A 14478-nucleotide genomic window follows, 5' to 3' on the forward strand; every position below is an offset into this window, starting at 1 on the left:
GACTTAACAGTTATATGACGTAATAAATTATTTTTGCTTATTCATTCATTCAACAAATATTTGCTGGAAGGCTACTACACTACGTGTCATGCCTTTTCCTACACACACACACACACACACACACACACACACACACACACGAGACAAAAATTCCTGCCCTCATGGAGATTATATTCTAGAGAGAGGGGAAAAAAAATAAATAAATAAGTAAAATGCTAAATGGTGATAAGGGATATAAAGAAAAAAAAAGCAGGAAAAGGATAAGGACTATAATGAAGGAAAAGGTAACAAGTACGGGGGAGGTAGGAGATTTCAGACTTCTGTTAGGTATCAAAGACCTTACAGAGGAAGGGCTGTCTGAGCATGGACACAGAGGAGGTAAGGAAGTGCGTGTATGGATACCTGGAGAAGAGCATTCCAGGCGGGGGAACAGCAAGTCTGAATATCTACTTAAGGAGGACCAAGGAGGCCTACGTGGTGTGAGCAGTGGAGACAACAGTAAAATCTGAGTTCAGAGAAAGATCCTCAAGAGGGAGGGAGAGCAGGACCACAAAACCAGCTCATTTTAAGGACTTGAGCTTGCACTCTGAGTTACATGGGAAGCTACCGAAAGATTCTGAGGAAAAATGATGTGATCTCTGACTTTTCAAAAGAATGGTATTAGTATTTTGAGGCAAATATTCTGAGTACCAGTAGTAGTGGGGAGACTTGCTAGGAGTTATGTAGAAGGAGAGAGAAAATGGTGTTGAACCAGAGTAACCCAAGTAGAGGTGATAAGAATTGATCAGATTTCAGATATATTTTGAACCCAACAGAATATACTGAAAGATTGTGTGGGGGAAGTGAAAGAAAAAGAGTCAAGGATAACTTTGAGGTTTGGGGTCTGAGCATAAAGAAAAATGGACTTGTCACTTACAGAGATGGGAAGGATTGATTTTTAATTGGATTTCTATTGCTGCATGCAAAAGAAGACTGACAAATATAAAAATTTATGCTGGAAATCAGTTATTACAAATGACAGCCCTAAAATGTGGAACTGAGTCAATAAAAGAAAATAAAGGGAATCTGGTATCCCTCTATTATAGGGTGAGAAGTGACCAATCCATAATAATCAAAACATCTCGTAAGTTCCCACCTCCTGAAAATCAGACTACTTGCTTACTAAGGATGGAACTGAAGGACACTTAGTAAAAATGTCAGGGTGTTGGTATGTTGCCTACTATGCAGCAGTCTTCAGTAAAGCCCTTCAAAAAAGAAGCACACTTGGAGTGAAGTCTTAATAAAAGGAAAATCTTTTCAGTCTTTCACAACAAATTTAAGATGGCTGGCTGATTACCTTGCAGTTTACACAGTTGAAAAACAAATACCCGTAAACTAAAATTTGAGTCTTTAACCACACAAAATAAAAAGTGGGTAAAGCCTGCTGCTCTGGGTTCCTCCTAAACCATCCTAGCAAAAAATATATTTACAGCCTGGAACCAAGGACAAATTAGTTGTGCACTGTTACTTCAAGAAGTTGCCCTGAATGGCCTAGCGACAGGCCAAGGTGAAGACAGAATCCTAGGATTTGCCTGGTTCCAAACCTTGGTCTACTACTGACATACTGACCCGGAAAATTCTTTGTTGTGGGAGGCTGTCCTGTGCATTGCAGGATGTTTAACTGTATCCCTGGGCACTACCTCTACATGTCAGTAACACCTGCCTACTCACCCCACAACCCCTTATTGCAACAATAATAATGTCTCCAGACACTGCCAAATATCTCCTGAGGTTAAAAAAAAAAAAAAGCCCCCTGTTGGAGAACTACTCACTGGGTTTGGGTGGCAAAGTTGTTTACAGACATACCAGGCAACAATTGTGATTCAAGGACTAGGCTTTGGGCTTTGGGTACTGGGGAGAAGTTGATCGAATACAAATAAATCAGAAACTTACTAAGTTTATAAGAAAGTTGTATTGCCTAAGAAACTCCCAACAAAGATTTGTTACTGCTCAACCCTCAAGATGTTTTCCTGGACTCCAACCTCTCAACAGCAAAAGGGCTGCAAGGGAATTCTTCTCAACACCCATGTTGGCTGTGACAAGGAGAAGAAATAACAAAGATCTTCCCGGATGGTAGAACAAGAGACATCCATGTTGGCTAGTCAAAAATCCTATTTCACTGCCAAGGCAAAGAGTCCTTGCCAGCCCTGACCAATGAAATGTGTACATACCGTGGATTGAAAAATCTCTGTGGGTTACTTCCCCTTTTTCTCTTCTCTAATTAAGAGTTTTTATTGTTCTTATGTTATTTTCCTTCTATCACTGAACACTGGCTTTATTACAATTAGTTATATTTATGATTTAACCATAAGTTCCTTGACCCTGAGGCTGTGTTTTCAAACAGGACTGAGAGAGATTACCCAGCGATTCTGGACTTAAAGTTTGATGCAGTAATTAAACAAGTCTTTGAGCTGTTTTCCTCAGTTGGGGGTCAAGTGGAAGATGCACTGAAAGCTTTAAGTGAAAGACTGCATTATATTAGGTGAAGGCATTTTCTCAAGGGTTTATATGTAAGGGAGACACGGATGCACACTGGGAAGATTATAGTGAATGTCTTTGGTTATGCTTGTCCAGCATCCACTCCCCCTTCCCATGGTCACAGTATCTTCTTTCTCTTTCAGTGAACTGAAACCAGACCACGTGACTGATCGTGCTTGCTATTCGCAGTTCCAGTAGTTAACACCTTATCCAGATCTGGCCAATCATCATATGCTATCCCCCTAACCACAGGATCAGGGATGGAAAAAATGACCCAACTCACTCAATGAGATGTCATCCCAGGGCTTTTGCTAAAACTATGAGTACGAAAAGTGCTTTTTACGTTGGGCTTGCTGAACTCAAAGAATGTAAGCCATCAGGGAGCTCCACATGGAGAAATCCTACCTGAAAGTGTATCTAACACACAGAGAAAGCCACTGAGGTTGCTGAGGCCATTGTTTGAGCCCTTGAATCCAACCGTACCTGAACAGGGTACACTCCTGTTCGCCCCAGTGCCCTAAGATACTGTGAATAAACTTTTGGTCGCATGCAACTGAAAGGTATTAAAAAATCTAGTATCGTTACCAGTTAGACAAAACTGGTGTAAGCTTTCAGACCAAAAAAAAAAAACCCTGAAGCTGTAAGAATTAAATTATTTGCCTACATTCATACAACTAAGAAGCAAAGATGCAACCCTAAGTGGGTCTAGCTCTAACAGTCATGCTCTTTCCACTACATCTACTCTCTCACTCAAGAAAACAGTCTGAAACTTCTCTATGCTCTAAAATTATCTGTAGTAAGGCCTTACATGAAGTATTCTACTAACATCTGTTGAATAACCAAAAAAGGAAGAATCTCACACCTTCCTGCTCTCCGTCCCATTCCTGCAACGACTTGTTTTTTGTATAACATAGAACATTTCTGCATTATTTGTATAATGTAAGCTACCTTAAGGACATGTAATAGCAAGTGTCTCTAAGCTAAGCCACTTCTATCTTAGAATACCAGTTTCAGTGACAGGGTAAATTGGTTCCAAAATATTAACAGGACATCAGAATCTGAGAAAGAGGCTATCACCACAGACTAGCTACTATTCTGTTATAATTAACTGTGAAACTCAGAAAAGGATACCCATGTAATCTTTTCAGTGAGAATACTATTGTTTATGTTAGTATTTTAAGATATTTGTCAGAATGACATTAACTTCTAGAAAGTAGCAGCTATTTATAAACAGTCAAATCTCTTGCAATATTATTGTTGAATGTGAGAGAGAAGGGAAATGGGATAGGATTTATGAATATAAGATCCCTGACATTTTCAATAAATTTAAAAACCATGAGAATTTTTGACAGAGCTGAAACATTCAATAACGATGTTTTACAAGTCAACTTTTGTTTCCCTAGAAGGTGTGGTAAATTGATTCACATCCAGACTCACTGAATTCAACATTCCATTTTTAAACATATTGAAAAATGTCTATTCTCTGGCTAAGATCTACCAGTTTCTTAGCCTCTACTTTTTCTTCACCTTTAGCAGCTGACTTTCTTTTTCAGGAAAATTTTTTACAAAGAAGCAACATTTTATTCTTGACAAATGTTATTATACAGGAGAACTTCAAACTGAGAGCAAAGTCAAAGTGAGATGAGGACACTGGGCAGTTAGGTGGGGTCATGCGTATCTTAGGGTCTCACTTCCAATAAGAGGAAATTATTTCAGCAAAACTTCAAATATTTCAACACGGACTTTTAGAGTCACACCCAAGTAGCTGAAACTGCTGTTAAATTCAGGACTGCTAATAGTTCACTATATTTAAACTTTTATCATTTCATTTATTTGAGATTTAGCATATGAAAGACCTAAATTCAAATCCCCACGTATCAATTTATAGCTAAATTTCCTTGGATATGACCTAAGATTGATTCCCGATCACAACAAGAAAATACAAACTAATCAAATCTACAGGGTTGTGATGAAAATCAAAACAAATGTACAAAAATGCCTAACATTTTTAGCAGGCACTAAAGAAATGGCAGTGCCCCGCCCCCATAACAATATCTGAATTCAAGAAATGTACCCAACAGCTTTTACTGACAGAAACTGTTTCTTCCTTAGAGGTTAAAATGTTGAGGAGGGGATTCAAAAGGGCTATGCATAAGTAAATAATTATAATACAATATATTATATATACACACACATAACTATTGGTAAGAGAAAGAAATTAGCCTCCTGCTTTCTAAAAAGTTCTATTATATATAAATCTAGATGAAAATTCTTATACTTTGTCCAACATAATTGTTTATAAATAATCAAGATAATGATCTATCAAGTTATTTGTCATTAAAAATTATCTGAGACAACTGAATTGTTGAGTTCCCTTTAATTACTCTACTATTGTCAATTTATTCAATACATAGAAAGTAAAGAGCCCTGACAAAGTGATGGTACTTAACCAGAATATATAAATTTGGAGTAAATTCAGAATGGATAAGAAATGTGACAGTGACTGGGTGAGTGTCATTAGAAAGTCCACCATATTCCACAGACTTTATACTAAAACAAACAAAAAAGTGATGCTTAAAATGCTTCCTTTGCCCCTACCAAAGCAAAATTTCAAAACCTTAGTGAAAGTTGAAATGATGGCTAACCTGTATAAGAATGTATATAGAAAGCATTTGATTCTGAAGGAAATACAATTCAAGAGAAAGTCAGAACACTGTATAAACATTCTCATGAAGTAAGAAGTAGTGCGCCTGCTAGAGTGGCTATTGACCCATTTGTTACCAAAACTGAATATTGGTAGAAGAGTCAAATGCGTTTTTCTTGCTATAATGTGAAATTAACAAAAAGTCCCAACAATTGACAGGAGAAGCTTGGGAAAACCTCCCAAGCTGAAGACATACAGAGAGTAGAAAGGACGCAAACTCCTAAAGCATCCAACTCCTGTCAAACATTACCAAGAAAAAGCAGCATGCAGCAAGCATAACAGTGACAAAGGACTAACTCCAACTTTGTGACAGTGCAGGAGACTTTGATTAAGCCAAAAACATTCTTGTTCTACAAACCCCAGGACAAAAAAGCTAAGAATAAGAAACTCTGCATGTATACTAATGATATAATGAAAAATCATCCAGCCTTCATTTTAGAAGCAAAAAATTGTTTAACAACTTTGATGACTAAAGTCCTGTTAATAGAATCATTAAGGGTCTGAAGGGATCACTGAAATTTTTCAATTAAATCTGACTATCTTATGAAGGTAGTTATATTCTAGGTAAAGATATTCAAGAAATACTACTTGCTAATGCCAAGGGTCTAATGAACATAGTCCTAAGTCTTCACTTCAAAGTGTGTATTATACATACTACTTCTATGTAGGATAAACTATTCAACAGCAATTTCATTCACAGAAATGTAATTTTAAAGAAATTTTTTCTGACTGAGCCAATGTAAAAAGCATTTTTACACACTAACACCGAGAATACAAATATTCTACTATCAAGAGTTTCCCCTTTTCCTAAAGCCATTTGTCCCACCATGGAAATACTTTCCCTGTAAGTAAAATAACTTATACTGGAAAACTAATTTCAATTTTTCTATGATAACGTTATTTTATTTACAGTAAAGACCATGGCGCTATTACTCAAATATTTTTAAATGTTCATCATCAGTTACTCTGACTTTAAAATGTAAGGCTCTTCATTATCAATTACATAAAATTAACACAGTAATCTCTTCTGTAGCATTACAACAATGATAAGAAAAAGTGAAGAAGCAAGCATTTCAGGAAAATGCAGAAATAACTTGGGTCTCAATGACAGCACTATAAGGTGTGTCTCAAGTATCTGTTACTAGTAATAGTTATTTACCTTCTTTTTTAATGACTCACTTTTGTCAATAAATCAGAGCAGATTCAAGTTTATCCCTATAATAGTGTTATTCTCAATGACCTGCATTCTGATATGCTTCCTAAAGTGGGAGAGGATAATATGGAATTATAGAGGGCATACTAGAAAACTATATTAGAATATGTCACACATGTACATATCTTGTCCTTTGGTGGGAAAAAATATTGAGAATCATTGACTTAAGTCACAAAATCTTTGTCTTACTGCTGGATGAGACCATAAGGACTATTTCGTTCAAATCCTAACTCTTCACTCAGTTCAGTGCTTGCTTCACAACACCCAATAACTATAGGCTAGTCCGTGCATTTAAACTATGTAAGTGTGTGCTCTTTAAGAATAAGAACCCCATAATTATGGAACATACATTTTGAAACAGGGATATTTGTAAAATGTTGCTCCCTAAAAATTAATCATATAGGAGATTGAAGGAGACATTTCTGTATGAGACATAAAAATTTCCATTAAGAGTATTGTGTGTTGTTTCATTTGAAAATAAAGTTTAAGTTTTAAACAGATTAAGTAAATGTAGTTTAAGGACACGGGGAGCATTAGTTAGAGATTTAAGAAGGTAACATTTAGCTTTTCTGTACCACTTTTAAGCAAATATTTGTGGTGGAAAGGAAAGGAATTTAGGGAAACCATCCAACAACAAATGATAATCTAATGTGAAAGAAAAATAATTCAGGAAATCAGACATACTGGACATATTTTGAGGTAAAAATCATTTAAGGTAAATTTCTGATTATCACTACTGAAATACAGTAATACAAGAACTAAAAAAAAAAACAGCTAATCTGAGATATTTCTAATTATTTGGTTTGTACAAATGTAAATTTCATTCAGTTTAACTAAGCTTAATGTACATTACTTTCCAAAGTCTAAAACTTAGGGACTTTTAGGATGGTAGAATAAACACAGTAATACCAGGAGAGATAAAATGAATGAAAACTACCATGAAAGAAACTGTATGTGAAAGCTGAGCACTCCCTAAATTCAGGTATGTCACCTCAATTGTCTCATTTCTTCTTCACAACAACCTTGTGAGACAATTTTATCATCCCCATTTATAGATGAGGAAACTATGGTTTAAAAAGATTAAGAAACTTGCCCAAGATTCCACAAAAGAAAATTCTAATTTCTGACTGAAACCCAGATTATCTGGCTCCAAAATAAATGAATCTCCTTTTCACTATAACCTGTGATCTCACAAGAAACACATACATTGAACTTTTCAGTCTTTTAATTAAAACCTTCTAAAGGAGGAGACAATATTAAGCTTATAGTGAGCAGTGATAATGTATAGGCTAAAAATTAGTCATAGTTTGATAAGTATAAATGAATATTTAGAAAATAATTCCAAGTCATGCATGACATTAAAATTTTTTAAAAGCTGAATATGAAATAACCCCCCCAAAATAGAAAAATTCAAAAAATTCTGTAGACAGGCACTAAGAAAACTTCATCTTACCTACACATTTCGAATTCCAAAGGAAAAAAACCTGAGAGGCTCCATATTCTGTCAGTCATAGGACAGTCTCACTTAGTTAACTAGGACTAAATTTATATTTAAGAAAAAAGAAAAAGTACTTGGGTCTGATTCCTTTGCTCTGACTCTAATCTGTCCTCTATTGATTCTTTTCCATTTTTCTTCCAGATCTTGGAGACTACTTCTACTTTAGCCTAACTGAGTCTCAAGTTCAGGAACTCCTCCAAGTTTAGATGTAAGTGCTGACACACTGCAATGAAGATCATAAAATTGCAATGATTGGTAGAGTGTTACAGAAGAAACAAAAGTTTCAGTTATTTTCCAAAACATTAACTATCACGGAATTACTGATGACTTTGTTTCTGTATAGTTTTCTCAATTGGTTTTAAAGCATTTAGGTTTTATAATAAAAACAGGAGATGAAGAAAAAAGGAGAGGGAGGGAGGCAGAGGAGAAAAAACTTGGGAGCTTTGATTAAAAAATATTTGAACATCTTATTCTTTCCAAAGTTCCAAAACTATGACCTGCTTGTTCCCTTTTATCTCTCAATAGCATGGCATGAAAAATTAACCACACATAAGCATGCCAAAGTCAAATGAGATATGGAAAATAATAATGAGGCAATCTAAAGAGCTATAAATTCTGAAACACAGCTCAATTTTAATATTTAAGAAATTAGTTATTAACTAAGCAAAGTATGAAAAACAGATTTAGGGCATACTAAAACTGAAAAGCAGGATTCACGTACTTAAAGTGCAGGAATTTCCTTAGTATGGGAAAATTATAAACATAATATACACATATGTGAATTTATACCCATTTCTTATTCTTTTTATCACACACTGAAGTTCTGTATGAAAATACTCCTTTAGCAACACCATGAAACAACACACAAGATAGCAGAGTCCTATCAAAATTAAATCTCTCTAAACTACTTCGTCTTCCATGGAAAAGTTACACTAAAAAAAGTTCACATTTGTAAGCTTTCTTCTTCCACTACAAAACACATTCTTATTCCAAAACAACTTACATAAGATTGATCCAATTTATTATGTTACCAAAACGGTGCATAATTGATAGTCCCTTCCACCTGTCTTCAAAAGATGCTCATTTAAAAATCAAGTACAAAATTATAATCTATTAACACGAGTCGAACTTTTAAACAAAACTTTTATTTGTATAACAAGTTCATTAGATTTTTTTTCCTGGTTACCAAAACTCAATTAACTCATCAAGGTCTTGACTTACAAAGATGACTTCCTACTCACAGGACTGCTTTATAATAGTCTCATGGAATTCAATTACTATAGTTTTTATAAACACTATTTCCATCTGAACGGAAATAAGCACTTTACAATATTTGGTATGATACATATTTATGCTGGTTTTCAAACTTGGTAATTTCAGTTCCTCTGTTCCTTAGTATATACCATGTAACAGCTGTCTTGAAAATGTTATTGCTCTGTATGTAGTGAGTATTCACCGAACAACTGAACTTGCCTACATTGTCTGAAATTTTTCATAGTGAAATACTGGAGGAAAAAAAAGGCAAATGTGAAATGTTCACAGACCAGAGTATTAGCTACATAACTGCTGAAGATGAAATGAAAAGGACTGGTCTACCAAAAGCCTGATTTCTTCAACTACTGACATCAAACTTTGAAATGGTGCAGAAGCTGCATTAACTGGACTCTAAATAATTTTACATAGTATATGTTTAATGCTGCCAACCATCAGTACGGAAGAGAAACAGATCGCCAAAGGTCTTTCACGGAAGAAACTGGAGAAAGGTTTCCAAGTATGGCTATATACTCCCTTAATATATTTCCAGTACCTTTGAAAACAGTTCTCTTGGCTCAAGAGAACTAGCAGAAAAGATTTCCCAGATCACAAAACAAACACTGAGCCTTCCTTAGCATTTACTGACAAATGTGTGGCTCTTCACAAACATGTCTTCCTAAAGCCCTTACAGGTAGATACAGCAGGACCACAACACTGCACAGTGAAATAGTTACACTTTGCAATAGTTTTTAAAAATTCTACCGCCATTCCATAGGTTAAGTACTTTCTAGTCTTTAATCACTAAAATAGCTTCGGTCTATTCTTACTGATTTTTCTGCTACACTTTTAGACCGCTGTTACTGCATTTGAGAAATTTTTTTTAGTATTTTATAACACTTGGAGAAAGAGGGGGAAAAAATGACAGTACACCTAGAGTAATTTATGTCAAATTGATAGTGAGACTACTATGAATACAGGCAGCTTATGAATTAAAAAGATTAAGGTTTTTTAACCATAAGGCAAATGAAAATGAAAGTGCCAGCCTTAATAAAGTATTAGATATTGGACTGCACAGCACTATATATTAAAATCACAAATGCACAAAAATAAAAAGCCACACAACTTCACAGTTAATTTGTGCAAGACGTACCACCCTACCAACACCAACTCAATTAGCGCGTTTCAGAAACTTGATCCTAAAGGAGAGCAAGCAGAAAGCTGACCCGAAGGTGACTCCAAACACCTCCTCCACCGTAAATGGCAAAGAGAGAACACAAGAGAAACTGCCCCGGCTGCGCGAGCTTCACACTATCTCTTGAGGGTCACTCCTGGCCAAGACAGGAGTAGGGACGGAAGGTGGGGGATAAAAGCAGGGGGTGAGAAAGCTGACACCAGAGAAGAGCTGGGGGCGCACTGTGCGGGTCCACAGGGCCCCGGCGGTAGGAATAGGCTGAGGGAACACCTAGGGATTGGGGGTGGCCGCCCCAGCCGGAGCCGCGTGCGGAGAGAAGCGGGTGAGGGCGTGATGGGCGGTGCCCACAGTCCTCCCTGCACCGCCCCTCACCCCGCAACCCCCGGACCCGGCGACTGGGCGGAGCCGTCGCGCCCGCCTCAGCTCCCTCGCGCCGGCACCCGCCCCCTCAGCCTCCAGTCCCGGGTGGGCGGCAAGGGCGGGCCTCGCCCGGCCGGGTGGGCAGCCTGGTCCAAGCCCCAAACAGGAATGAGCCGCCGCGAGCGCAGGACGGACGGGAGACCCCGCAGCCGGGTGGGGGGGGGGGGGGCGGTGGCTGAGGGCGGAGAAAGAGCCCTCGGCGCAGCCGCCGCAGCCAGGGCAGAGCCCCAGGCGCCCCACTGCGGGAAGGGAGCGTTGCCCCAGTTCTCTGCTGTCCTTCCCTACTCTTCCCCCCTCCCCGGGCGTTGCCCCGGGCAACAGCGCCTGCCGCGGGCGGCACGAAACTCACCTACCTAGAACCTGACAAGCAGGAGCCCCTCAGACACCGGAGCCAGTCGCCACCCCGCGTCACGGGGGCCGCCACAGCCAATGGGCGCTGCTGTCACGAGCTTCCGCGGCCAATCCAGCTGCACTCCGGTCTCCGGGCACCCTCGAGGTCTCAGCCAATGGGCACCAGCCGAAGGCGGGCGCTGCCCCCCGACCCCCAACCCCCTCTTCCACCACCTCCCAGGAGGCGGGGCGCGGCCGATTGGCCTGGACCCCCGAGGGGTGGGACTCGCGCGCCAGGCCCGGTGGGCGCGCGCAGACCGGGGCCTGCGGGCGTGGCGAGGGGAGGCGCGGACCGGGGGCCGCCGCCCTCCAGGCGCGCTCCCCGCCTCGGGTGGAGTTCTGCAGTCTTCTTGTTGGCTTAGCTCTCCTCTTCCCTGTAACGCGCTCCTCTCTAGCCGGTGTCCAGGGCTCCCGGGGTGGGAGTGAGGGCGGGATGCGGCCGGAGGCGGACGGCGGCGTCACAGGAAACTTTGGGAGGCTAGCCTGGCTGCGGCCGGGAAGTGGCCGGGCCGGGGGTGATAAGCTGGGGCTGCCTGGAAGGGACTACCCGGCGGGTCGACAGCCGGAAGGGAATTCGGAGGGTGGGGGCGGAGGCGTGATTAAAATGTTGTGTGCCCGCGGGGTGCTGGGTGATCCCGGCAGCTGAAATCTCCGGGAACAAGCTGCTTTGGGGGCGTAGACCCTTCACCCCTAAATACGCACTCTTCACCCCTTCGAATCAGTCATTTTTTCTGTATATCTTACTTGCATCTATTATAATGTTGATTCTTTTAAACTAGTTTTCAGCTTGAAGTTCCTGAAAGGCGGGAACTATGTCTTTTTCATGCCTGTAATTCCCAGTGCCTGAGACCTTTTTTTAAAAAAAAGGTTAGACACATGCTGAGTTGTGATGGATGCTTTAAAAAAGCGTACAGCAAGTCCTGTGAGTAGTCCCCGGTAGTAAGTTCTTACCTCTTCCAGAGTCTAGAATGCGTGGTTTGTTCCTCCAGTGAGGGCTGTTTCTGAAGCGTCCTTCCCCAGAAGAATTCAGTGGAAAATGAGTAATTTGAGCTAAACAAAGAGACCTAGGTGATCTCTAACAGTATGATAGGTGTTATTAGTCACTATTCCAGGGTGTTTCTGTAACCGACTCTTAAGGCATTGTATCGTACATATTGCATTGGTTGAATCACATTGTTTGACCGGAGCAAATTGTAAGGTCAGCCCTATCTCCACCGTCGCCCTCCAAAACTTGTGTATTACATGGGATCCAAAGAAGAGTGAATAAGTAGCTCATAATTAATAATTTCTAAACAGAGTTATTTATTTTACTGTAGTGAACGGCCCTACACATAGACAAATCTTAAACGGGACTGTCACGTCTACTCTTCTCACGAAACCAAAACGTCTTGTAAAGACAAAAAAAAATTTTTTTTCTCATTGTGTTATGGGGGTTTTGTTTACTTGTATTTCTTTAAGCCTAAAAGACCTTTTATTTTATTCTTAAATTATTCTACAGTTAAGAAAGGTTAAGTAAAAATACAAAGGTTACACATAAGCAATTAGAAGCAAAATGTAAATACAATTTTTTTAAAAAGAAGCTTAATTCTCCCCATTGAAGATGGAAGAAGATGGAAGAAGGGATTTCCCTTTCTTAGAGCATTTGCCTTTCTTAGAGCAATTGCCCGATAATTGTTATATACTTTTTCATCTCTTTGAAATGTATATAAATTATTTTGAAGACTGGATAGGTCTCTGACATTTTGTGTCTTGTTAGCTTTATATCCCAGGAATGTCCTTCTCAAGGACCTGGGAACTCTCTTTTAAATGCAAGTGTCAACAGAGCTAGCTCCTGTGAATGGATAAAGATGTTGTGGTATACATATATACAGGATGAAATATTATTCAGCCTAAAAAAAAGAATGAAATCTTGCCATTTCAACAACATGGATGGACCTTGAGGGCATCATGCTAAGTGAAACAAGTCAGACAAAGAAATGCATATGCCATATGATCTCCCTTATATGTGGAATTAAAAAAAAAAAAAAACATATACAGAGAACAAATGGGTGGTTGCCAGAGGCAAGGGGTGGGAGGTGGGTGAAATGTGTGAAAGTGATCAAAAGGTACAAACTTCCAGTTATAAAATAAATAAGTAATGGAAATGTAATAGACAGCATGATGACTGTGGTTAATAATACTGTATTGAATATTTAAAAGTTGCTGAGAAAGTAGATCTTAAGTTCTTATCACAAGAAGAAACTTGTGTGACTATATATGGTGACGAATGTTAACTAGACTTATTGTGATCACTTAGAAATATATATAAATATGGAATTATATTGTATATCTCAAACTATTGTAATATTATATGTCAGTTATACCTCAATTAAACAAAAAGAGAGAGAGAGAGAGAGCACCCTTCTCTCCCCGTTTGTGTGGGATAGTAGGAGCCTAACTTCATGGGCAAATTTTTCCAAGCTGCTACCTTCTGTCATAAAGATGAGACATTTGTTTTTCTTGTGGATAATGCTTATTAGTTAACTCTGATGGTCACCCCAATTACGAAATAAAGTTAAGATGAATTATGTGTGCAACGTTAATAAGGCCTATTACTTGATGACCAGTTATTGTTTATCTTAAAAACATATGCAATGGGTTGTATCTGCTTGGCTGTGTAAAAGGGTGAGATTGCTTTCTGTCTTTGCAATCTCTTTGCAGATTGCCTGCAATGCACATCACATTCTGGTCTAATGCTTATTCAATAAGAAAAGTGTTATTTCTCCACTGCCTTTGTGAAGAGAATTTCTGGGTTGGGAGAACATTTTGTTTTTAATTATATTCCCAAAAAAATACCTACCCCAAAAATATTGAGACTATGAAGTTAAAGTAATTAGTTTCTAGTTTTTAATTTGTTCTCAAAAATGACCTCACGTTAGGTAACTTATCGCTGAACTAAAAATACATTTTAATAGAGTCAGAAATAATGAAGTTAATGTTTGGTACGTATTTTGTAATGACTGTTAACTGCACAAACTTAACATATGTGAATGAACCTCTTAAAACAGAAAAGAAATTAATTTTCTATGAATATCTAATACTGTGGTATATGTCAAGAAAGAAATCGATGAATTTATGCATTAAATGGTTAGACTAAGCCAAATACAACTTTGGGGATTGCTTCACCAAGGCATAACTTTTCCAAGAAACTTAGGATTTCTCTGTCTTTATACAAAGAAAATCTAAAGCTAGAAAGATGTGGTTTGTGAATTTGTTATTACATATTTTCAGAAAGTAACTTTAAATAAAAG

The 14478-nt window shown here is 38.6% G+C and overlaps 1 protein-coding gene across 10 annotated transcripts in view; it reads right to left on the reverse strand.

The window, feature by feature from the left end:
• The window catches only part of FER (FER tyrosine kinase), a 460601-nt gene extending 448990 nt beyond the window's left edge, over positions 1-11611 (reverse strand). For 4 of the 10 annotated variants that reach the window (XR_009054203.1, XM_057737781.1, XM_057737786.1 and 1 more), the window contains exon 1: positions 11152-11196. The gene's annotated coding sequence lies outside the window, so the exon portion shown is untranslated. Of the gene's footprint in view, positions 1-11147 lie in introns of all 10 variants that reach the window. The other 6 variants (XM_057737767.1, XM_057737775.1, XM_057737769.1 and 3 more) reach the window with 5 other exon arrangements.
• Between the last annotated feature and the right edge of the window lie 2867 nt (positions 11612-14478).

Source organism: Hippopotamus amphibius, chromosome 1 (genome assembly GCF_030028045.1).
Source record: "Hippopotamus amphibius kiboko isolate mHipAmp2 chromosome 1, mHipAmp2.hap2, whole genome shotgun sequence".
In the NCBI taxonomy this organism is placed as follows: domain Eukaryota; kingdom Metazoa; phylum Chordata; class Mammalia; order Artiodactyla; family Hippopotamidae; genus Hippopotamus; species Hippopotamus amphibius.